Source organism: Pongo pygmaeus, chromosome 7 (assembly GCF_028885625.2).
Source record: "Pongo pygmaeus isolate AG05252 chromosome 7, NHGRI_mPonPyg2-v2.0_pri, whole genome shotgun sequence".
Taxonomy (NCBI): domain Eukaryota; kingdom Metazoa; phylum Chordata; class Mammalia; order Primates; family Hominidae; genus Pongo; species Pongo pygmaeus.
Window position 1 is genome coordinate 73,785,734 of NC_072380.2, and position 26,970 is coordinate 73,812,703.

At 39.2% G+C, this 26,970-nt stretch overlaps 1 long non-coding RNA gene across 4 annotated transcripts; it reads right to left on the reverse strand.

Moving 5' to 3' along the window:
- Positions 1-1,427: 1,427 nt before the first annotated feature.
- Positions 1,428-26,961, reverse strand: LOC129041955 (uncharacterized). Of its 4 annotated transcripts, XR_010127216.1 has the most exons (6): positions 26,717-26,936; positions 19,982-20,028; positions 7,422-7,568; positions 3,708-3,849; positions 2,535-2,725; positions 1,870-1,974 (listed from the first exon to the last, which is right to left on the reverse strand). It is a non-coding gene; the product is annotated as an uncharacterized LOC129041955 (long non-coding RNA). The 4 variants fall into 4 exon arrangements; XR_010127214.1 differs by lacking the exons at positions 1,870-1,974; positions 2,535-2,725 and adding an exon at positions 1,428-1,846 and having other exon boundaries at positions 26,717-26,961; XR_010127215.1 differs by lacking the exon at positions 2,535-2,725 and having other exon boundaries at positions 1,889-1,974; positions 26,717-26,959.
- Between the last annotated feature and the right edge of the window lie 9 nt (positions 26,962-26,970).

Sequence of the window (26,970 nt, forward strand, 5' to 3'; positions counted from 1 at the left end):
ATAAAATGCCTTTGTCATTTCTGTAAAAAACCCATCTGAGTGGCTGTGTGCGGTGGCTCATGCCTATAATCCCAGCACTTTGGGAGGCCGAGGTGGGTGGATCATTTGAGGTCAGGAGTTCGAAACCAGTCTAGCCAACAAGGTGAAACCAGATCTCTATGAAACATACAAAAATTAATCAGGTGTGGTGGTGCATGCCTGTAATCCCAGCTACTCAGGAAGCTGAGGCAGGAGAATCACCTGAACCTGGGAGGCGGAGGTTTCAGTGAGCCGAGATTCCGTCACTGTACTCCAGCCTGGGTGATGGAGTGAGACTCCGTCTCAAAACAAAACAGACAAACAAACAAACAAAAGCCATCTGAGCTAAAATATTCAATAGCGTGTGTGATATTTCAAACAACTTCTGACACGTTCCATAGAAGTTCTCATGTTTTAGCATGCATTGTTTTCATGAGATATTTCTGTGTACCATGGAAGAAACTCCTCCCTAGCCAGCATCAAGCAGCTCAGTTGCTAACTGAAAATCTTTAATTGTCAGAGGAGGAAGATGTTTACGAGACTAACCTGTCACTAATCTGGTATACAAAAATTCACCTGATGCTTCTGTCAAGCATTCTATTGATGCCTTCAATAGAAATGTTTTGAAATTTTCATGTTATGTTTTGTCATTCTTCAGATAGAAAATCCATGTGTGGAAAATAATACTTAACATTATTAATGTATTTCGTATATGTCTAATGATGCTTTTCAAATGAAATCAATAGGTATTTAAAATCATCTTTTCTTTTTTAACCTCCAAATTTACTTTCAGTTGAATTCAAAATTTGCATCTGTGTTGTTTTAATTATGTATATAAAAGAATTTACACATTAGCTTGTGTACCAGCCTAAGAAAAATGTAATGTGAAGTTCCATACTTTTCTTTTTATCAAGTGACTGCTTTAACTTTACAGGAATTAAACATTTGCAAGGGAGGCATTTGTTTTTATGGAAAACTGTAGGAAGATATACTTTCTTCGTTGCTGATATGATTGAATGATATTTTTGAGTCCAATTTCTGATTGACAGAAAATGAATACACCGATATATACAATGTCAAGAAGTGAAACATCTCATTTAGATACATTACAGAAGTAATTGGTCCTACTTTAATGAATATATCATGAAGAAATCTGAATTATCTAAATGTTCTCCACTCCCTCAAAATCTTCCTGGCTTAAAAAATTCAAGTCATAGAATTTCTATAATATGACTAACATTCAGAGTAATTTTATATTAATCATATAAGATATAAACCAGAATGTCCTCCAAGCATATATAGTGTGTGGTGCTTGGAGCCAGAGACATTGTAAAATAAGAGAAGAAATTCAGTCATAGGACTGACCCTTTGCTCCATCAAATATAAACCATAATTTCAGCAGTCTGATATTAGCATTCTTTTCTGGATGAGACTTATGCCATTATCAATATAGAGTACATTGATAACAACTTAGTAGCACTCAAAGTAGATGAATATTTAAGTAGAAAAAAGTAAATAATAAGTTGTTTAACCTTATTAGAAATACCAGTTTGCCGGGTCCGTTAGCTAATGCCTGTAATCCCAGCACTCAGCACTTTGAGAGGCTGAGGTGGGAGGATTGCTTGAGCACAGAAGTTTGACAACAGCCTGGGCAACAAAGGGAGACACTGGCCCTAAAAAAAAAAAAATTTAGCCAGGTGTGGTGGTGCATGCTTGTGGTCCCAGCTACTCAGGAAGCTGAGGTGGGAGGATAGCTTGAGTCCAGGAAGTCAAGGCTGCAGTGAGCCATGATCATGCCACTGCATTCCAGCCTGAGAAACAGTGAGACCTGGTCAAAAAAAAGAAAAAAAAAAAAAAAAAGCAAATTTATTGGAGGCTTATTTATTTAATTTTTAATTGATTATTATACCATTACGTAGTCCCAGCATGATTAGCAAAAGCAACTGAGAAAATATCCTGTGAAAGAAAAAGAAGTTAATTCTCAATGTTTTAACTTAATAAATGATATGACCAATTCATTAGAAAATACATGGAATAGAGCATTGATTTATTTATTTTTTGCCAGCTCTCTCATTTAATGGCTTCTGTGGCGAAAGTTAAGCTTCTCAACAGCAAAGAGACTACAGACTTAGATGTTGGGCACATACACTTGAGAGTCCTAGTACTTGGGTTTAAAACCCAGCTTGTCTACTGACTAGCCGTGTAACCTTGGGCAAGATGACTCAACTCAACTTTTTTATTCTCAGTTTCTTTTTCTGTAAACTAGGGATAATATCACTACCTCAGATTGTTGGTATGAAGGTTAAATGAAAAGAATATGTCAATCATTTTGAACAGTGCCTGGCATATAATAAGTACTACATGTGTTTGTCAATATTACTATTATTAAATTATTTTATAGGACAGAACACATTAAAAATTTTAAGAATAATCTATTAGTTGTCATAGCTAAATAATATATTTATATATTGCTTTTACTTTAATTATCTATTCACCATTAATTTAAAAATAGATACCATTTTTACTTCTTCTGAGCTTTTTGCAGAATGGAGGCATCTGGGACATTTTCACCAAATCATTCATCAGAAGGTCCATTACCATTAGTTGAACTAATGGCTACTTGCACCATTAGCTTAAATCAACTATCAGGCAGCAGCAATTTCCTCAGTCTTTTTTTGTAAGTGACTTTTTTTTTTCTGCTTGGACACTTATTTGGGTTTAAATGTAAAAAAAAATCATTAAGGATTTATTCCTCTACTTATATATTGTAAGAAATCTTGACAAATACTCATATTCTAGCTCATTTCCGCTCCAAATTCAGTGCATGTCCTTTAAAAGCTTTTACTTAAAGGACAGAGGGAGGAAAACTAAATTATTGGAGGTCAGGGCAGATGGAGAGTACATATGGACTGTTTTTCTAACTGTAGTAAAGTTCTAGATTTTTAAAAATTTTTTAAATTTCTAAAAATTTCCACCCTGTTGCTGACCAATACTTTTATTAAATACAATAGAATTGAACTTCTAACAAAGGTGATCATGCGAGTAGATGACATAGTAATGTCAAATTGCCATAAAAATTTCTAAGCTTCTACTTTTAAATTCCATGTCTTGAAATGCACTGGTAACAAATACTTTGTGCGATGGTACCTTGGATAGCACTAATATAGAGCACATTAAGATAGGCCTATTTCCAAGGATTACTTTAGGACATTGGTTTCTTAGGTAAGTGGTAACAAATTTCCACCATCCTCCACAGAAGTGGCTTTATGTAATTACTTATTACTCATTCAGTATTTAAATTCTAATTTGAAACTTTAGTATAGTAACAGAAAACAATTCAGGATTTGCCTGCGTACTAGGGTGGGGGGATATTGACTAGAAAGAGTCATAAGAAACTTTCTAGGGTACTGAAAATGTTCCATACCTTCTTTGTGTTGGTGGATTCACTGATATATACATTTTTAAGACTTTTTGAATTGTATGCTTAAAATGAAGGCCCTTTATTGAATGTAAATTATATCTCACTAAAGTTGGTTTAACAATACAGGTTTTAGAAAGTATGTTGTTTACTTTGTGAGGAATGAAGAAATTGAGGAATAGACCTACTACTTTCCTTACTTCCAAGATAAAGTATTGTGGGCATACATCTTTCTCATTTTGCTTCTTACCATAACTCTGTTGTCACTCACCATGCATCAGGTGGCACTGCCTGGTGACAAGAACCCCATGAGGTTGGAAACTTCTGCATGTGATAAAAGTGGCTGTTGTGCTCATTGCATCATCTTTCTTGGCCTGAAGAAAGGTACCTTTCCATTTTCACAGAAGCTATATCTTCAAAATAAAAAGATACTAAATTTTTTCACAAGAAAATTTGAACTCCTTTTAGAACATATTTTATTGTTGTTTGAATGTGAAGTAAATTTGGGTTCTTCTCAAAGAGAATTTTTAAATTAAAATTTTAAAACACCCAAATAAAATTTTAACAAATTACACAAAATATAAAAATTTTTGGGGAAGAAGTAACCATGCATCAAAATATGGAAACTCGAGATTGATCTACTAAGAAAATCACAGAATAAACATGCAAAGTTTCTCCATAGTTTTTATATTACAGACACATTCATGATTTTGTTACTGGCAAAAAGCTATTATATATCCAAGTTGACAATACTGATTGGTTACTCAGCATAGGCTAAGAAAAAATTTTTCTCTACCATAATCACAAAGCATTTTAAGCAAGTTTCTTCTATCATAATAGCATACTATACTATGCATTAAATGAGCAGTAAAAGTCTTTTAACAAACAAATATATCGCGGACTACCTAAAACCTCAGACTATACGGCAAAGTGATTTTTCTTCTAAATAGCATATAAGAGTGCTCATTTTAAGTTGCCCAAATTTCCTATCTTTCTCTCTCTATCTATCTATATCTATCTTTCTATCTTTCTATCTTCTATCTTTCTTTCTTCTATCTTTCTTCTATCTATCTTTCTATCTTCTTGTCACCTATATAGGCATAAGAGAATTATTTTCTTTATTTTGGTGGGTTGTTGCCCTAGTTTCAATAATTGAGTTTTGAATTTAAAATAATATTTGCTTTTTTCCTGTTTATTACATAGAAAAGTGTAAGTAAAATTAATATCACTTAATTCATAATACAGAGATAACCAGTATTAATATTATACTATATATCCTTTCTTTATTTCCCCCCAATGACCACATGTGTAAATAGCAAACATGAGGTCTGGCTTTCTTTAGCCAGAAAACCAAATTTATTATTTGATATGGCTTGGCTGCATTCCCACCCAAATCTCACCTTGAATTGTAATAATCCCCACATGCCAAGGGCAGGGCCAGGTGGAGATAATTTAATCATGGCGGACGTTTCCCCCATACTGTTCTCATGGTAGTGAATAAGTCTCACAAGATCTGATGGTTTTATAAATGGGAGTTCCCCTGCATAAGCTCTCTTGCCTGCCACCATGTAAAACGTCCCTTTCCTTCTCCTTTGCCTTCCGCCATGATTGTGAGGCCTCCCCAGCCATGTGGAACTGTGAGTCCATTAAACCTCTTTTATTTATAAATTACCCAGTTTGGGGTATGTCTTTATTAGCAGTGAGAGAACAGACTAGTACATTATTATATATCAGGGTTTCAGACAGTGGAGAAGCCTTGAATAGAGGAAAAGAACCCAGGGAGCTCTGGAGGACTAAACAACATGCTTTTCAGCCTTGTTCACATAGCAGATGTCAGCTTATGAATCAGACTCCCAACTGTTGCCTCCTCCTTCAGTCACTTTAATTGCAGCCAAAGAATACAATATTCTATAAGCCAGAGAAAGAGATGGAATCAGCAATTCTGGCTTCCACAATGGGAGGCTACTACTTCTTTCCCTGGACTGTCATGGTGGAGAATTCCCCAGAGGAATTTGGGATGCTGGAGGAAGTGGGTGGTTGAGTGATAGACAGCTAGAAAGTTACCAGTGACCACTGTGGGCCTCACATTTGCCCATCCAACATCCACACACACCATCTTAATATATTCATACATTAAAACTTATCTCAACCTAGCAGAGTGAGACATCTCTCACACAACTAACAGGAAATGATCCAAAGTCGAGTTGGTTCCTACAGGCAGATCTGAATAATCCCAGGCTAATTATATGCAAAACTGCAAAGTTAACTACCCACAAGTTATGTATATTGAAAGACTAAAAAAACAGGAGAGAAATGATTAATAACAATACAGTCATGACATAAAAAGGAGGGAATATATGAGGAGGGTGTAGTCTCTGCTTCCACAATTTATCACAAGGCTTTTGCTGCTAGTTTTTGTGTCCTTTCTTTACTATTCATTCACTGTTCCTCTTGCCTTCAGTCTTCACCTCAGCTAGTCTATATGAGTTTTTTCATAATGGAGTGACCCAAACATTCATTCCTGAGGAATCTGCATTCATGTGGATTACACTCGTGTAGGACTGCCCATGCCTCCTACTCAATTCTGTGTTTAAACCTGACAGTACAATGAGGCATCCCAGGATTCCCCTGGTTTCTCTTCTCCCTGTGCTCAGTGTGCAATAATCACTGTACCTTTTCCCCCTTTATACTCAGAATTTTACTCAATTGCTGACCCCTCTCATAACTTGTTTTTTCAGTGGCATGAGGATCTTAACATGATCAAGTGTCAATGGCAGCTCCATCTTCTTGTTTGGTGGAACTATGTGGTGTCCCTGGTAGAAGTCTCTCTCCATTGGATATTTTGACAGAGTGAGTTTTCAAAAGTGGTCACATAAATATATCTCCTCCCCCATGCTCATTTTATTTTGTAACTTTGATAGTCCTCTATCAATATGTGGGGGTCTATGTTCCCTTCCCTTGAATCTTAGTGAGCCGTGCCTCCCAGGGAGGTAACACTGTGTGACTTCTCGGTCTTCGATATGAAAGGCAATACAGCTTCCATCTGGCTTTCTCTCTTTCTCAAGACATGCTTGGAAGAGGCACATGTCATGCTTGGCTTGATAAAAGAGGCGCAGCTATTCTGAAGCCACCATGCAGGAGTGATCTTGTAGAGGGAGCACAGAGCTAGAAATTCTCAAGGAGTTCCAGCTACTCCAGTCCTCAGCTATTTGCGTCTTCCCAGTTGAGAGTTCAGCTGTGTGAGTGCGTGAGCCTTCAGATGATTTCAGCCCTTAGCCTTTGGGCCTCTTCAGCTGTTGCTGTCCCTGAGAAGCCCAGTCTAAACAGCACATTCATGAGAAAAGTAAATGTTCTTGATTTGTAAAGCCAATATATACTGGGGAAGGATTTATATGGAGAAATAGATAACCCAAGTAGATATTATAATCTCTAAACCAGCAGAGCCCAGAGTTTCTGGGATGGAAGGCAAACATTTGTGAAAACGTGATTAGATGCAATTGTTAGTGGTACAACCTCCACTTCCACACCTTGGCTCCTGAACCTGGATATTCTAGATATGGGAGAAAGCATTATATTACCATATTATGTTCACTGGTTCAGATAACTTCCTATACCCTGTGAGAGAGAACCAAACATTTAAAACTAGAGCTAGCATTGTGACTAAGAACTTGATAGATCATTACAGGGTTGCACAAAGCCAGCTACTTCTGGAGAATGAAGGTGCATATGAATTCCACATGTGTTAGTTCATGCCATATTTCTATCACTGTAAAATGAAGTTCTTAGTAGCAATGCTGAGGCCAGTACTGTACTTCTGTATCAGGTACTTGTTATTCTGCAGATGGTGGTGTTGGCTCTGTTGTGAGAGGTGTGGAGAACAAATCTAAACCCAGAATAAGTGTTTATTCCATTTATTGCCAGTGACTGCCTATTTCATGGTGGAAAGAGTCCAATGTAAACAATTGCCAAGCAGCTGCTTAGTTACCTTGAAGCACGAGATCTTATCAAGAGTTCAAGGTTAGTCACTACTTCTGGTAAGCTGTATATTTGGCAGAGGCTCTGGTCAGATAAGCAAGCTATGGATCTACTTATATCCTCTGTTCTTCTGCCCATGGCCATTGCTTTCATGAGTCTGTTGAATAAACAGGTGGGGTGGGGGGGGAATATTGAAGAAGAAATTAATAGAAATAATAGTTGTGTCCACTTGATTCATGAAAGACTTCTCTATAGTAGTGGTCTTTTGGCAGGCATTCATATGAGACACAAATATCCTCAAACTCTCACACCTTGGGCCCATTCTGAGAGGTCCAATAGCGTGCTCCTTCCCCAAGTCACTTTGTCATCAATCCTCTCTTCTTGCTTTTTCCAAGCCCTTGACCCTCTGGTCAAATGTTTTCCATTGCTCATAATTTAATGTAGATATTAACAATTCATCTCTTCTAGAAAAAGTGGACATTGAGGTGTGCTGTTCAAAGTTCTGCTCAGTGAAAGTGTTTCACTTCATCATTGTCCTCTAAGCCCACCCTGAGAGGCCCGTAACAGTGCACAGGTCTCCTCTGGCCTGTATCAGTATAGGAGGCAGATCTAACTGTAAATTAAATTTAAGTTTCTTCAGGTGAAAGCAAAATGTTTTAAAATTTTTATATTTAGTGCAAAAGAGAAGCTAATATTTTCAGGATAAACAGCTATATGCCAAGCACTAGAGTCTGTGTAGATTTACTTCAATGAGATAAAATCTGAAATAGCAGCTTTCATTTGTGTCATCATCTGATTAAGTTTAGGACAATTCACTGTCATTCTCAAAAACCCATTTATCTTTGGTGTACTGCACTGGAAAATTAAATGGAAATGAGATAAATTACTACCCTGGTATTATTGAAGTTTTATTGATGTCTCTATCCCTGTGATTTTTCTGGGAATGTGAGAGTTTTTGATGTACTTTTAGTGGGAATGAGAATTCCAAGGGCTTCCACTTGACCTTTTCTACCACAATACCTATTGATGAAGGAGTCAATGCGGGAATTCTGACAATTTTTACAGATATCCTTTCAAAATATATTACACAATGGGGTTTAACTGCAGAGTTCTTCCCAAAGAGTACCCAGTCTCCTCTTTATTCAAGGGCCTCTTTGTTTATGAATTAATTAAAGCCTAAGGATTGAATGAGGACTACAATTCTCTATTGTGGTTGCTGTAGACTGAATTCTGATCCCCAGATCTGTTGTTTTTTTTTTTCTATACAAATAAAGCAGAACATTATTGGGCTGCTTATCTCTGTTGGCTCCAGAAAATCCCTGTTCAATCAACTGTGATGGATATTACTGTGCTCAGACCATGTGATTACCATGTGGCTACCTGGTTCTTATTAGGATAACCATGCCCACTTTGCTTTTACTTAAATGATGCTACTTGACTTTTGATAGCCTAAAGTCCTTGAATTTATTTATTTATTATTTTTTATTTTTGAGACAGGGTCTCACTCTGTTGCCTGGGCTGGAATGCAGTGGCATGATCATGGCTCACTGTAGCCTCGACCTCCCGGGCTCAAGCAGTCTTCCCCCTCAGCTTCCTGAGCAGCTGGGACTACAGATGTGCACCACCATGCCTGGCTATTTAATTTATTTATTTATTAGAGATAGGGTTGCGCTACGTTGCCCAGCTGGTCTCAAACTCTTGGGCTCAAGCGATCCTCTCATCTCAGTCTCCCAAAGTGCTAGGATTACAGGTGTGAACCACTGCACCCGGCTTTCTATACTCTTCATGTCAGCAGGAATGCAGCCACCTAAAGCCTTACCCTAGAAAGAACTTGATTTGGGGAGACCATAGGTGATAATTTAATTAGTTTTGTAGCTACTTTGTAAAGTCCTGAATTCCCACCTGGGGTTATTATTGAGAATTTCTTTGCCTTCTGCTTTATCTTAGACAGGTGACTAGATTCAAATTCTCCATATTCCTTTTGGAGCCTGTTACCTACACCTCACTTTTTGGAAATAATTTCTGTATCAGGTAGGATTTTTGGATGCAATTAGCAAAAATAATCTCTTAGCAAAAAGAGGGATATATTAGAATGTTATTGGAACTTGCAAAATTGATGGGGGCTAGACCATAGGCTTAAAGGGCATGCTGAGATCAGGAAGTTCAGAGGGCTGGGCAGGAGAGGTGACAGTATTTTAAGACAGGGGCAGGGCGGCCAGAGTCCACTGTGGTTCACAGTGTGAGAAGTAGGTCTACTCTTAGAAGTGATTATTCTTAGCGTGTATTTACTTCTTTTGATCCTGGCAGACTTCTAAACACAAACAGACTTCTCAGCAAACAAACTTAAATGTACATATATCCTTCAAAATATTTGAAGAGTTTAGTTTAATTAAAAGTCGTTTCCACTACCTCTAAAAAGAGTTTTTATATTCAAAACATCCATCCTACTAGGCAAACACACAAGAGAGGAAAGACATTAAAAATTTTCCTATTTCCAAGCATGAATGTCTTTGGGTCATTTATCAAAGTTCCCAAAGAAAGAATCCATGTAACTGAGACAATAGATACATAGACATATGATAAACAATCAACCTGAACATTCATGGTTCAATGTATCCTAGAATACCCAAGGGACAACATCTTGGTTCAGAATTAGATAATTTAATTAGGACAAATGTTCTTATTAATTCAGAAACAAAATGGGTTATTTGAAGATTTAAAATCAGACAAACCCTTTTGGAAAAAAATCTATGAGCTGACTGAACTCGGCATCCAATGAAGAGGATAAATATTTGAATTAAGAGTGTTTTAAGAATTCAGATTGTGATGGCCCGGTGTGGTGGCTTATGCCTGTAATCGCAGCACTTTGGGAGGCTGAGGTGGGTGGATCACTTGAGGTCAGGAGTTCGAAACCAGCCTGGCCAACATGGTGGAACCCCATCTTTACTAAAAATACAAAAAATTAGCCGGGCATGGTGGTGCATGCCTGTAATCCCAGCTACTTAGGAGGCTGAGGCATGAGAATTGCTTGAATTTGGGAGGCAGAGGTTGCAGTGAGTGCAGATAGCGCCATTGCTGTCCAGCCTGGGCAGCAAGAGCAAAACTCCATCTTATAAATAAATAAATAAATAAATAAATAGGAATTCAGATTGTGGCAATTAAATGGAGGATGGTATGAAGTACAAAGAGGCAAAGAGACTGAAAGTCATAGATGCTACTTATGGGAAAAAAATAAAAACCCTAAACAAACAAATATGCAAGAACAATAGGCTTCATTTTCTTTTTCTATTTTTGAAACCATGGAAAAAATATTGCCTAGTGGTTGATAATTTCACGTGGTGTGATGTTCCATGTAAACCCTCAGAGGGCTTCCAATTGCAAAAAGAGATTATCCACAAGCAGAGAAAATGATGAGGAAAACTTAATTGGCTGAATTGTAAAGATCCCTCTCTCAAAAAGGAAAGCCTTAGGCCAGGTGCAGTGGCTCACATCTGTAATCCTAGCACTTGGGAGGCAGAGGGAGGAGGATGGCTTAAAGCTAGGAGTTTGAGATCAGCCTGGGTAACATAGAGACCGTGTCTCTACAAAATAATAAAAATAATAATAATAATAAGCCAGATGTGGTGACAGGTGCATGCAGTCCCAGCTACATGGAGGGCTGATGCAGGGGAATAGCTCAAGCCCAGGGATTCGAAGCTGCAGTGAGTTATGTTAACACCACTGTGATCATAGTTGTTGCCCAGGGTAGAGGTTTCAGCTGTCTTAAACCTCATCTTCCTCTAACCTGGGCTACAGAATGAGACACTGTCTTAAAAAAAAAAAAAAAGAAAAAAAAAAAGAAAAAAAAAGACAGCCTTGTAAACTGTAGTTAGGGCAGACAATTACTGAGTGATTGCTTCAGTTCACCATAAGGGAAGCGAAAATGTGTGATTTTGATTGGGCTAAGAAAGAAAGAATTCTGTGCCTGTCTCTGTCTCTTTTACTTTGCTTAGGTAACATCTATTTGTCCTCGGACAGCCTCAGGGAGGGGAGACCACTTGTTTCTTGCTCCCAGCGGGTGGTCATGGTAGACAAGGCTGTTGGTCCTGGTGATGGTGGTGATGCTGCCCAGAGTGGTGGTCGGGTAGTGCTGGAAGGATTTGAAAACCCAAAGATTATCTTCACATACTTGTAGAACAGATTTGAGGCCAGTGTAGTCAGAGAGAAAGAAGTGGTTCCCACAAAACAATTCAGATGGTGCTCCATAGCCCTGAAAAGTCTTCCTCAGATTTACCCTCTATCAAAAGCAGAAGCTGAATTTGAAAATATCTGTTTCATTCTCTATGTATGTTTCTGTGCTAACTATATAATTTACTGGAGGTGAATTATTTTGTTTTGGAACGCATTTTTTCTTTCTTTCTTGTTTTGAATGAAACAAAATGTCATTTCTCAAACTGCCATGTTTTTCGTTTGGGATTTTTAGATTCCACGCTTACTTGCTGTGGACACTAGGGGTCAGCAAAGAATAGATGTATTTTCCACTAGCGCTCAAACTTAAGCTGCTGCTGTCTTAGGCTGCGTAAAGATTCAAAAAAGGCCGGCTCGGTGGCTCACGCCAGTAATCCCAGCACTTTGGAAGGCCGAAGAGGGCGTCATCGTCTGAGGTCAGGAGTTCGAGACCAATCTGGCCAACATGGTGAAACCCCATCTCTACACACAAAAATAAGCTGCACGTGGTGGTGTGCGCCTGTAATCTCAGCTACTCCGGAGGCTGAGACAGGAGAATAGCTTGAACCTAGGAGGCAGAGGTTGCAGTGAGCCGAGGTCGCCCCATTGCTCTCCAGCCTGGGTGACAAGAGCGAAACTATATGTCAAAAAAAAAAAAAAAAAAAAAAAAAATTCAAAAACAAGCCATGGTATTATGCACCGTGGATATTTAGATATCTGTTTTTGATGGAGTCTTTTGAATGATCATTATTATTGCTTTAACCTACATTCGCTATTTGTTCACAATGAAACATCTAAAATTAAGTTTAAAAATTAAGGTTTTAAATAACATACTTTTAATACTTATTCCAAAGATTTTCCTGATAATATCACACAATACAAATAATCATTTGAGGAAAGTTTAAATATAAAATTCACAATCAAATGAATGATAATTAGTAATCTGCATTCTTTTAGCCTAAATAGGCAATGCACATTTTCTTGTGCTTACTGTCCCAGTTCCTTTCTCTTCCCTTCCTCTCTTTTCATATTACTTAATAATAAAAATTATAAGTACAAGAATAGCAATGATGACTTCCTACAGTATTAGAAAACTCTTGAAAATCAAATAAAAATAAATTATAACAAGGTAGAATTAACAAAATTCTTGCTGGATTTTAGTATCCAGGTTGTGACACACTTATAAGGATGTATTTTATGAATTGCACTTGAATTAGTTCGGCTTCCTTACTTATTCCAGTGTGCCATATGTACAACCACACACACACACACACACACATACAGGAATAAATAAACACTGTTAAATTTTTCATTGTTCCATTGCTAGCCAAGGTGAGTTAATCTATTGCCAGTTAAATTAACTACTTGGAAATAGCAGCAGGAAGAATATTAAATGGAAGTAAAAGTACAAAGAAGAACAACTTTTAAAAAAATGAAACTAAAGTTGAAACTATTCCAAAGAACATATGGGGAGGTTTCATATTCCTGTGACCCCCCTGTAACCAATGAGGTTAACATGGGTCAATTCAGATGAAAAGAGTTTCTCTGCAGATAAAATGTACTTCTTACCTTATATGAAAATTACTTCCAGACTGAATAAAAAAATTAAAAGCATCTTTTTCCCTTTAAAAAGTATGTATATTTTTTCTTCATTCAATTTTATTAGTTTATACATTTCTAGAGAGCAATCACTAAGTTGTTTTACATTTTGTCTGACATGACACTCCAAGCATATAGATCCTTAATAAGACTGCACTCCTCTAAAAGAGAGGATTAATAAAGGAAATATTCTTGAATTTCCAATTATATCTATTACCCAGTGTAGTCAATCATTTTCAAATTCCAGGATCTTTACCTGAAGAATCATTTGATAAAGAAGTGTCAAGTCACAGTGTGGAGGGAAGATGTCCTAATGAGGTTCCTGGCGTTGAGACACTCTGAACCCAGGAGAGTTCTCCCTGTTAGTCATCTCCAGCTTGCTCTGACCCGGCATTTTGTGAACTGCAGCCCAGCTCACCCTTTGTGGAGAGGCTGTAAGCTCTCCCTGCCAGACAGCTTGGATCAATTGACCTTTAATAGTTTTTATTGTTTACGCTGCCCTTTAAAGTATCCATCATCTTTTTTTTTAAACCTTCTAGTCTAAAGATCTTTCCAGACCTAGACAAATAGAATGCTTCTTTGTCTAGGAAAATGAAGGCTCTTCTCAGGGTTTAGAGGTGGGGATAAAAGTCCTGGGGTGGAGAAGATCCTGGGGCTAAGAAGAGGGCACACATTTTTTCCTCTTTCCCGTTTTTTTTTTTTTTTTTTTTTTTTTTTTTTGAGACAGGGTTTCACTTTGTTACCCAGGCTGGAGTGCAGCGGTGTGATTTTGGCTCACTCCAACCTCTACCTCCCTAGCTCAAGCAATCCTCCCACTTCAGCCTCCCAAATTAGCAGGCCACCATGCCTGGCTAATTTTATTTATTTTGTTGTACAGATAAAGTCTCACTATATTGCCCAGGCTGGTTTTGAACTCCTGGGCTCAAGCAATCCTCCCACCTCGGCCTCCCACATTTTGAAATTACAGGTGTGAGCCACTGCACCCAGCCTTCCACCCTCTTTCTGATGCTGCTGATAGGGAAGAAAAAAACTCTCCATATTTTTGCTTTTGGATACACCTCTGTCTGTTTTTTTTGTCCTAATGGCAAGGTCATAATTCTAAACTGAAGGAAAAAAAGTGTGTGTGTGTGTGCCTGTGTGTGTGTGTACATGCCTGCCAAGAACACGTTTTTTAGCACATTCTCCATCCATACTTATCATCCCTCCTCAATATGATAACAAGTGAGGAGCTTTTCTTTTACTCTCGTCCCTCAGCAGTTCCTTTACCATGACCTCTGAGTCTTGAGGGTCATGCTCTTCTCTCTAAATCCCTGGGGGCCTATGGCCACAGAGCTGCAGTAAAGAAGAACTCCAGCTTACAGGGAGGCAGAAATCAGAACAAAGTGCTACTTAGAATTTTTCTTCATTGCACCTTCCATAGTTAATCTTTAGCAACCTAAAACACATCAAGTGGTAATGTTCACCTCAGTGCTTTCTTTATTTTATTTTAGTTTTTAAATTTTTGAGACAGAGTCTCACTCTGTCCCCCAGGCAGGGGTGCAGTGGCACGATCTTGGCTCACTGCAACATCAAAGTGCTAGGATTACAGGCGTGAGCCATTGTGCACCGCCAGTGCTGTCTTTAATATAAGTAAATATATGACGAGGGGGAATAGCAACTGTCATAAATTCTGGTCTCATTTCTGGTCTTAAACCTCACCTTCCCTCAGAGAAGAATGAACTGGCCGGGCACAGTGGCTCAAGCCTGTAATTCCAGCACTTTGGGAGGCCGAGGTGGGTGGATCACCTGAGGTCAGGAGTTCGAGACCAGCCTGCCCAACATGGCGAAACCCAGTCTCTACTAAACATAAAAAAAGTTAGCTGGGTGTGGCAGTGGGCGCCTGTAATCCCAGCTACTCCGAGGCTGAGGCAGGAGAATTGCTTGAATATGGGGGGAGGAGGTTGCAGTGAGCCGAGATGTGCCACTGCACTCCAGCCTGGGTGACAAGAGTCAAACTCCATCTCAAATAAAAAGAAGAATGAACTAACTTTTCCTTCCTTCCCTTCTTCCCTCCTTCCCTCTTCTCTTCTCTTCTCTTCTCTTCTCTTCTCCTCTCCTCTCCCCTCTTCTTTCTTTCTTTCTTCTCTTTCTCTCTTTCTTTCTTTCTTTCCCTCTTTCTTTCTTTCTTTCTTTCCCTCTTTCTTTCTTTCTTTCTTTCCCTCTTTCTTTCTTTCTTTCTTTCTTTCTTTCTTTCTTTCTTTCTTTCTTTCTTTCTTTCTTTCTTTCTTTCTTTCTTTCTCTTTCTTTCTTCTTGATGTCTTTGCAAAGTATACCTAATAGCACTCAGTGCATAGGTCTGACTGTCCCAGTGTATGAATGTCTAACATATCTTCTACTCATTTCATTCTGAGGGCATCCTTCATTGAAAATCTCTTTCCTCCTGTCCACTCTCCCAAATTCCCTTCTCCACTGAGCACATTTTTCATTCTGCCCCTTAGCTTAATCCTCCCTCCCCCAATTATTCCCTTTGTAAATTCTTAGAGACCCCGAAGTTATCTTTGATGCTTATTTCACTGGCCCGTCAAGTGTGGGGGATGCACATAATAAACACTCACCAGTCAGGTAGGCACCTTCAATTAAAACCTCATCTTTCATGCTAGCCAGTCCCACTTCAATAGCATCTCTTAAACAGCAATCACATATCACATGTTCCAGGGCTTTCTAAAACAGGTAACAGATGCTGCTAAGATCTGGCAGGCTCCCAGAGTGTAGCTGTCTGTGGCCGACATTTACTTGCAAAGGTCCCGATATTCTTGGGTTCGACAATAATTTCCCTCTAGATGTTTAGATTTTAGAAAATAAATCCCCTCTGTTCTAAAGCTTTAGGTTTCTTTCCTCTCTACTATGAGGTAAAAATATGGTGGAGGTAAGCAGGCTTGGCTATTGTAGTGGGTTGAGTAGTGGTCCCCAGAAAGATATATCTAAGCCCTAACCTGCTGTATCTATGAATGTGATCTTATTTGGAAATAGGATCTTTGAAGATGTAATTAGGTTAAGAATCTCAAGATGAGATTATCTTGGATTCAGGGTGGACCGTAAATCCAATGGCAGGTATCATTATAAGAAGAGGAGCAGAAAGAAAGACACACAGGAGAGGCCATGTGAAGTCAGGGGCAGAGATTGGAGTGAGGAGTCTATAAGTCACGCTATTCAAAAGCTCACCAACAACTACCAGAAGAAGCTAGGAGAGTGTGGAGGAGATCCTCCCTTAGAGCTTCCAGAATGAACCAAACCTGCTGACATCTGATTTTTGAGTTTTGGCCTGCAGAACTATGAGAGAGTCGATTTCTGTCATTTTAAGCCACTTAGTTTGTGATAATTTGTTGTGGCAGCCCTAGAAAACTAATAAAGCTATCGTAATTTCGATTAATGAGATTTTCCTTCTTTTATACCAGTTGTGACCCTGACAATGGATATGGTTGTTTCCACAGCCCAGAGTACTAAGATTGTCATGCATTACCAATGTCCTTTCCGTGTCCAGTCTGGATGGGAAGGATTGCTATTCTCTGGGACTACTCTTCTTGAGATAGTGGTGTGACTCTTAGTGGCACACATGTAACCAAATTCATCAGTTAAATTTGGACATGGCAAATTTTACAAGCTGATCTGTACTGTTATTCGTGCACACATTTTGTTGGTGTAATTTGATTTTAGCTCTTTGAACAACAATATTATATATTTTGTCCTCCCCTGCCCTGCTCATAGGCCCTGATGTGGTATCTTCAGAGAGCCAATGCTCAGTGGGGTGTGAGATACCAAATGACCAGACTCTCCAGGGTTCAGCAGCATGACTAAAAAAAGAAGAATGCTTTCAAAGAATTCAAAAAGGCAGGGATAGAAAAGTAAGCAAAGAGGTTAAATTTACATCACATGTTAAATCCCTTAGCGATCCTTTTAGGAAGCTGGAATCGAAGATGAAGGTGAGATGTAAAGATGAGCATTGTCACTTCTGCTTTGCTGCCCCTCCCTCTGCTTCCTCAGTTTCTCTGACTTGTCTTCAGTTATGATCTCAGGCCTGGCTCCATTTCTTAGCTAATCCTGAGACCCATCTCTTTTATCCCATTTTCCTGTCCTTATACCTCTCTCCTTCCTCCCTCAAAATCCTTACCTCCAAATTAAGTTGAGATCTAAAGCCTGATCGAGGGGTAGTACTTTCCAGAACATGGGCTTGTTCTCTCTGCAACAGTCACATAAGTGGGTGCACCAGCGTTCACTATGTAGGCCCAATCTCAGCCCCTACCCCATCCTCCCAATGATCCTCATTTAGAGAAGTTGCATCTGCACAGGCCCCTTGCCGGTCTCATTTAGAGGCTCATCCTGAGCTCTCATGCACTCATTTACTGTCTTAGTTTCTTGTTCAGCCCTTCAGTGGCCCTCACTTCATCTTGTTCCTATGCTCCAACCAGACTTGGATACCTAGAACCTTAGAGCAATAACACCTGTTCACCTGGGTCCCTGTCTACTGGTAGCTACTTGGTTGGAAGTCCTAAAGCTGACAAACTCTAGAAATGGAACTGGGAATCCTGGGGCCCTTCGGACACCTAGGGACTTGAACTTGTCTACAGCAAGGCCAGCTTTTAAGGCCAAATTAGCTCTCTTCAGACCATCTCCAACTCCAAAAATGGAAGATCTGTGGAGGCCTGGGTTCCTCTTCTCTATGATAACACTGTGTTTTTGGGCACCTTTCTTATATGTTGTCAAAGTATTCCCAAGTTATAATAAGCATTTAAATATTGAAAAGGGTAAAACAGAATGATAAGACAAAGATAAAAAGTGGTTCAGGTACTGATTTATTGGGCTGTGGAACTAAGCAGGTGGTGCTTACTGTGAACATTTTGAATAATAAATAGGAATGGTTAATCATTAGTTAATACCCCACTGAAAATAAAAAGAAGTAAGGCTTAATAGCTGTGGTCAAATACCACTATTCAATAAGAAATACTAAAGACGATATGGAAGTGTGGTTTTAGGACATAAAAGAGAAGTGTACATTATTTTTGGCTCACTCACCCTTTGTGTGGGTGATGTTAAAAGAAAACAATGCCAAATGAAATCTAAAGGGAATTGGAGTAATAAAGCATCACCAGGTGCACTCTACTTATCCTCACAGAAACTCTAACCAACAGGCATATGAGGAAAGCAAGTTTGCAATGGCTTTGCAAAATAAGAAGTCAGTATTAAAGTCCTCAGAGAAAGGATGCTATGAAAAGATTTATATTAATAGATCCAAGAAGATCAGTAAAAAAGTATAGAGAAGGAAAAGCCTTCTTCAGCTCCACCATTCTAAGTTTAGGAACCAAACACAGCTGTTCCAGAGGGTCTTTGGGCTAAGGGAGGGAGTAATTTTATTGGGAAGTGAGAAGCCTTTATAATGGAAATGTCTTAACAGGGCTTGGTACTTCTTAGCATATTTACAAGACTCAAAATGGTCTGGTTTACCTTTACCAACACTATCTTCAGATATTTATGAACGTGTTGTTAAAATCTTGGCTCGGTAATGGGAATCGCTTGATGAACTAAATCCCAATGGAAGGCTGTCTTACTTAAGACAGAAAATTAGCATGGAAGGTGTAGGCTTGGATATCAAGAAGTTAAACAGGTGTAAGAGAAATTACTCTGTAGAAAATAAATAGAAAATAGAATGAGACAGACTGTCCTGCAAAATGCTGGAGGGAAGGGAAATTGGTAGAAAATTTTCCAGTCAGTTATTTTGTAAAATACATAGAACTTAAAACAAAAAAAATTAACCTACTAATTCTATTTTTCCCAATTCTATTTTCCCTACCATACCTATTTTTCTTAATATAATTCAAACAATTATTTAACTGAAAATAATACAGATAAGTATCATCTTTCACTGTACTCTTTTAATAAAAATCACCAAAAATAAGAGGTACTAGAGGGCATAATGCTTGCACAAATAAACATTCATGGTGTTAAAATAACTATTTAGGAAACAAAACTTTGGAAATGTTTAGATATTGGTTGTTGTCCCTAAGTGGTATGTCCTTATGTGGGGATTTGAAATATTTAGATTTGGTTAATTTTAATACTGAACAAAATTAAATCAACCAGCTAGTAAAGTATGACCAGATCTTGTACATTTTCCAGCTTGCAGTATTTCCATTCACAAGGTGAATGGTGCCTGTATCAATTAGGGTTCAGCCAGAGAAAAAGAACCAGTGGGAGATATATAAACAGATTTATTGCAAATGACTGGCTTACACAATTGTGGGGTTGGTTGGACAAGTCTCAAGTCTGTAGGGCAAGCCCTCATGAAGGGCAAACTGGACCTCTTGGGCATGAATTGAATGGCTGTCCACTGGCAGAATTTCTTCTCCTTCTGGAAAGCCTCAACTCTGCCCTGAAGGCCTTTCAAACACATTTAATCAGCCCCACCCAGGTTTTCTACACTTGATCTTAGCCAAAAGGCCGAGAAGCAATCTACCCAGGTTTTCTAAGTCAAGTTTGCTTGCATAAAGTAAACTGACTACGGACTTTTATCACATCTACAAAATTCTTCAATGACAGCAACACTCTAGATTAAGTTTGATTGAATAACTAGGGATTAACACAAAAACTGTCCATCACAGTTCACTATGGGTCAATTTGGCATTTAAACACAAGTCCTTAGTTTATACATAATCTCCAAATACAGACAATAACACCAACATACTTCTCCCGTCTATGGCAAAACTATCCCCTATACAACAAAAACATGCTCACCCTTTCCCCAGAAGACAATGCAAAGTCCTCGGCGGATGCTCACTCTTCTGTAATATAAAGTTAGTTATCATTCATATGTCTTATGTTAGATAACAAGTGAATAAGAGGAAAGAAAGTAAATATATTTAGTTCACAACAACTAAACAAATATTTAGTTCAAAACAAACATTCACAAAAAATAAGGAAAATACTCATAACTATTATAGTCTTCATTTCTGCAAATGATCATATGGTCCTAGCTGATATTGATAACTACACTATAATACTATATTTTCCCACACCCATTCAATATTCCCTTTGCCCTCAACAAGCATCTTAGCTGGTCATGGTTTTGTGCCAGAGGGGGTGACTCTACCTTCATTCCTAAAGGGTTTGGGACATTAGAAATCTTAACTAAATTGACTTTTGTTACTTTTCCATAGACATTAACTACAAGACATGCTAGTACTATGAGATTCCCCGAGGAATCTCTTGTGTTCTAGAGATATTCTTCATTACCTTCATTGTGTACTAGAAGCCCATTTTTTCCTTGGTTATCATGGCCAAACTGTAATAAATATAGTAACCCCATTCTTCTATTGTTCTTTCAGAGGCATGAGTAATCCAAACTGTTTGTGTGGCATTCTCAACTTCTAGTTCAGTGGGATCATGCTTTGTCTTCTGGTAGAACCATTTATTCCTTAAAAACTAGAATCTCTAGACTAGCAAAACTGAAGGTCTCAGAGATGTTTTTAAAAATTGCTGATAAAACACTAGGGCTAATAGTAAGTGGAACCATTCCCATTTCCCTGCCTTAATTTTGGTTATTTGAATTATAACTATGGTAGTAATAGCAGCATATATTGAACACTAATTTAGAGTACATACAGCATCCTGGAGGATGCCCCAGTCTCTGCTCCAGTTTTTCAAGTTATTTCCACCCAATTATTACTGTAATTGAGTCTTCACCATGTTATTTCATCATTCTATCAAGCTAGCTGCTTCAGAATGGCAGGGAATATGATGGTGGACAAGTCTTTCTGTAAGCTCATAGTTTTGGCAGAAACGTTGCATTCAGGAAAGGCAAATCCATACCAGAGTAAGTGTCTATTTCTTTAAGAAAAAACCACCTTGTATATCATGGTGGAAGTGGAAGTGGTCCAATGTAATTAAGTTGCCACTAGGTTACTTGGATGATTACCTTAACGAACGAGTCCATATAAAGCACTCAGTGTTGGTCTCTCCTGCTGATAGACTGGGCACTCAACAGTGGCTGTAGCAAGGTTGGCCTTAGTGAGTAGACATTGTGCTGAGCCCATGCATGGATAAGCCCATGCATAACTGTCACCATTGGGTAACGACAAGAATGGCTGGGAAATGAGGCTGACTGGTATTGACAGGATGGATGGTATTGACAGGATGGATCATTCTATTCACTCGATTAATAAAACCCTCCTCTAGTGAAGCAACCCGTGGTGAGCCTTCACATAAGACATAGATATCTTCAGATTTGGTGCCCACTTAGATGGTCTCCATCCATATACCTCAGCAATTTTCCAACAATGTTTTTTCCAAGCCTCTGATCTTTCAGCCAACCCATTGGCTATAGCCTATGAATTAGTATAGTCTTAAACCTTTGGCCATTTCTGCTTCTAAGTAAATAAACAACTGGGTACACTGCTCAAATTTCTGCCCACTGGGATGGTTTTCCTTCTCCACTGTCTTCAGGAATGTCCAGAATGGGCTATAGTGCTTCAGCCAAGCACTTATGGATGGATAGTGCTTCATCCATCCATCTGCATATTGTGCAGAACCATCTCTAAACCAATCTCGAGTTTTGTCTTCCTCAGTCAACTAGTTGTAGGGAACTGGTTATAAGGTCATATGTGCAGACTAGGATACAGAGTAAGTAATGCAGCAAGAATTGGTGTCATGAGCATTTGGCTCACTTCCTGATGAAACTTACTTATGCATCCAGGGCCTACTTAAGCCCAATTTTATATATAGGACTTCCACATACAATAATGGAATATTTTTGTGCATGCTCAACTTTGGCTTGTAGAACAGACAACATCCAATATGTGATAGAAAGCTCTGGTCATATGGTTACTTGGTTGCCCATAGCTAAGTGTTCAGTTTAAGGCTTGGTAGCAAGCCAAAAACTGTTTCTCAAAAGGAGAGCAGTAATGCACAGAGGATTTCAGGGCTTTGCTCCAAAATATAAGGCATCCACTGTATTTCACCCATAAGTGTGCAAAAGTCTTAAAACAGTGTCCCTTTCTGCTGCTGACACATCAAACGCCATTGCATCTACTGAATCATGTGATCCAAGCGGCAGAGCAGTTTGCACAGCAAACTGGACCTGTTTCAGAGCCTTTTATTTTTCTACACCTCAGTTAAAACTAGCAGTTTTTCAAGTCACTCAGTAAATGCTGGAGTACCATACCCAAATAAAGAATATGTTGTCTCCAAAATTTAAAGAGGCCTTATAAGCATTGTGCTTCTTTTTCAGTTGTAGGAGAAGTCAGATGAAACAACTTATCCTTCACCTTAGAAGGGATATCTTGCCATGCTCTACACCACTGGACCCCTAGAAATTTCACTGAGGTAGAAGGCCATGGCATTTTTCTAGATTTATTTTTCATCCTTGGACATGCAATTGTCTTACAAACATGTCTACAGTAGTTGCTATTTCCTGCTTCGCAGGTCCAATCGCCATAATGACTTGTCTGTAATAGACCAGTGTGATATCTTGTAGAAGGGAAAGGCAATCAAAGTCCCTGTGGACTAAATTTTAGCTGAATTAATTTATATGGACTAAATATAAGTTTGGAGAGTTGATATACCCTAGAGGCAGGATAGTGCAGGTTTATAGGTGGCCTTGCCAGCTAGACAAACTGCTTCTGCTTGTCTATATTAACAGATATCAAGAAAAAAGCATTTGACAGATCGATGGCTGCACACCAGGTACGAAGGGATGTGTTAATTTGCTCAAGCAATTAAGTCACAACTGAAACAGTAACTGCAATTTAAGTTCACTTGATTCTGTTCCTGGATAATCTATTGTTATTCTCCAAGATCCATCTCTTTTCCACACAGGCAAATAGGCAAGTTGAGTGAGGGTGTGGTGGGAATCGTTACCTCTGCATCTTGATCATAGTATTAATGTTTGCAATCCATCCAGAATTAAGGTATTGGCTTTAATTTGCTATTTTTCAAAGTAGAGGCAGTTCTATGGGCTTCCTCTTAGTATTTTCTTACTATAATAGCTCTCACTTTAGAGGTCAGTAAACCAATATGGGAATTCTGCCAGTTGTTGACTATTTCTTTCCAATTATTTATTCTGGAACTGGAGAAGTAACTGCAGGATGGGTTTGGCAACCCACTGGGTCACTATAAGATGGATCTAAGCTAAAACTCCATTGATCTTCTGACCTCCATAAGCTCTGACACTGACTGGTGGACAAACTCATGTTTTGTCTCCAGAAATTAGTATCAATTCACAGCTAGTGTTCAGTCAGTAACTCTCCAAAAGTTTCATCATTTTCTTTTCCTCATTGCACAGTCACCTTGATAACAGGCCACGAGTTCCTCTGTGGAAGGCTGAGAGAGAAAGATTAACAACATAAAGTTTTAACTGTGTACCAGGCATTCTCCTCGAAAGGACCCAGCCTCCCTTTCATTCAAGGAGTTCTGGGTCTATAAACTAGCTCAAGTTGGGAAACTGGTTGAGGAGCTCAGTCTGTCTGTTTTGGTGATTCCTGCTAGACTTCTGTTCACTAGATACAGCTCTCTTCTGCTAATATAAATCAAGTACTAATTTAGTAGACTGCCCATCTATTCCTTTTCTTTTCTTTTTTTTTTTTGTGAGATGAAGTCTTACTCTGTGGTGCAGGCTGTAGTGCAGTGGTGCTATCTTGGCTCACTGCAACTGTCACCTTCCAGATTCAAGCTATTCTCTTGCCTCAGCCTCCCAAGTAGCTGGGATTACAGGTGCCCACCACTATGCCTGGCTAATTTTTGTATTTTTAGTAGAGATGGGGTTTCGCCATGTTGGCCAGACTGGTCTCGAACTCATGACCTCAAGTGATCCACCCACCTCTGCCTCCCAGGGTGCTTGGATTACAGGCGTGAGCCACTGTGCCTAGCCCTATTCCTTTTCTAGGGACATCAGGATAAACTAGAAAACCCCATGGGTTTTGGTGAATCAGATTTTTTTACTACTACGTTGGCTCTGCTGTCCTTTACAGTAGCCACACCCACCTTGTCTGAGGCAATGAAGAGCCACCACTTGGCCTCTGCCACCCTGAGATACTGTTATACCCAATTCACTTAGAGATCCCTTTATTTTTTTTTTGTGGCAGGGGGATGGAGCCTTGCTCTGTTGCCCAGGCTGGAGTGAAGTGGTGCTATCTCGGCTCACTGCAACCTCCGCCTCCCGAGTTCAAGCGATTCTCCTTCATCAGCCTCCCGAGGAGCGGGGATTATAGGCACCTGCCACCATGCCCAGCTAATTTTTGTATTTATAGTAGAGACGGGGTTTCACCATGTTTGCCAAGCTGGTCTCAAACTCCTGACCTCAAGTGATCTGCCCACCTGGCCTCCTAAAGTGCTGATATTACATGTGTGAACCACTGCGCCGGCCTGCGATCCCATTTTGATGATGTCAGTTCCCACTGTACTTTCTGACCTGAAGAGAGATGAGAGAGCTCTTCAAGGAGGCTGGGACATCCTTCAAAAATCTATTTCTCAAAGTTGTGGTGAAAACTGTGTCTTATAGACCCTACCAGGTTAGTTGAGGAGATCTTTCTTACATGATCTTTCGAACATTCCACTTTTCTTAACCCTTTGGATACCTTATTATACAGTGTTACAAGGCAGTTCTAACATTCAGCATTATTTGGCATAGGCCACCTTCAGGTTCATGTTTCTGCGAACCCACCAACCAAACCAAGCCTTTTCTAACCACTCAAGCTAACCCAAATATTTGATTAGTGGTTCATATCAAGAAATTTGGCTAGATTCAACTTTATATTTCTTCCACTACAATCTTACATTCTTACAATGCATTCCCACATGAATTCCCCGGGTTTCTGTCTGTATAAATTGGAAACATCGTGCAGTTCTTTTCTCATATGGCACACCTTCTCACAGCTTACACTTTCTACCTCACCCTTGGGGGCCTGCTGAGGATGAGTCTAATTATAGGTCTAGAAGCAAAGAGTAGTACTGGCAGTGGGCCCTAAGGAGAATCAGCAGTATCTTTCAAGGCAGTCACCTCAGGGAAAGCCATTACAGTTTCTTCAGGCTAACCTCCTCAGGCGGGGTGTAGAAAGGCTGCTTCTACTGACAAAGAAGATTCAGCTTCATTGTGATCTACCCATATGTCCCCCTTCAAACTTTCAGGGTCCCCTCCCTTCCCAGTCAAAGCTCTCTGCTTAACAAAAGACACCCTGCAATGTTGAGAATCTAATTTGCATTTTAATTTAGCCACTCACAGGGTTAGACTCTGAATTTGGTTTTCAGAAATTCTTGCCCCTGGGCTACAGATGATAAAGGTTTCTTTCAAGGCAGACAAAGAAGCTTTCAGATTATTTATGTAGAGACTGAACTGAGAATTTGAAACTCTGAGCTTATATTATTCTTTCTCCACTCTCTTTAGTACAATTAAGAATAACCAGCCAAACATATTGTACTCTTTGGTTTTACTAAAATGTTCTAAGGTAGGAAATATGCCGTAACCCAAATCTCACCTTTCACAGGTATTTGATTAAGAGTATCCAGTGGCTATATTTTGTATATCTCTATTGTTACACTGTGACATGAACTACCAATGCCCTTTTTACCACTGGAATAGATCCATAGGTGTCTTTAAATCTAATCATATTAGGGAATCAATTTCAGAAACCCCAGAACCAAAGCAGAAAACTCACTCATATGGCTCTAGAACCCCTTCCAGTATCAAAATCTGTATCAGTTAGGGTTCTCTAGAGAAATATACATGGTGGGAGATTTGTATTAACATATTTATTACCAGTAATTGGCTTATATGATTGTGGGGGCTGGCTGGGCAAGCCAATTGTATTAGTCCATTCTGTCTGCTATAAGGACATACCCAAGGTTGGCTAATTTATCAATGCAAGTGATTTAATTGACTCACAGTTCCCCAGGGCTGGGGAGGGTTCAGGAAACTTACAATCATGGCAGAAGGGGAAGCAAACACATCTTCTTCACAAGGTGGCAGGAGAGAGAAGAATGAGAGCCGAGCAAAGGGGGAGGCCCCTTATAAAACCATCTGCTCTTGTGAGAACTCACTATCACGAGAACAGAATGGGGAAAGCCTCCCCCATAATTCAATTATCTTCACCTGGTCCCTCCCATGACATGTGGGGATTATTGGAACTACAATTCAACATGAGATTTGGGTGGGGACACAGCCAAACCATATTACCAATGTCCTCTAAAATCTGTAGGGAAAGCTACTGGGAAAGGCAGACTGGAACTGCTGGGCATGAGTTGAGCCTGTTGTCCACAGGAAGAATTTCTTCTCTGTCTGAAACCCTCAGCACTACTCTTAAGGCCTTTTAACACAATGAATCAGGCTACCCAGGTTTTCTAAGTCAAGCTCACTTACAGGAAGGCAACTTATTATGAACTTTCATCATATCTATTAATTGCCTTTACAGAACATCCAGATGGGGATCCAGATTGAATAACTGAGGTTTTAGCCTAATCAAGTTGACAAGTAAAACTTACCATAATAGTGCTCATTAGAACTGGTGCTGCCTGAACTCATGGAAGATGTCTGACCATCATTCTGTCATATCCTGATAATACTGATGAGAAAATTGAGAATCTAAGAGAATGTAAGGAGAGTGATGGTGACATATTGAACCTAAGGTGATACTACATGATCCCTGTTTCTGGCATTACACTCTTATTGTCCCCTCCTCTTTAGTGTGGGTAGGACCTGTGACTTGCATCTAACCAATAGAATATGACAAAGGTAA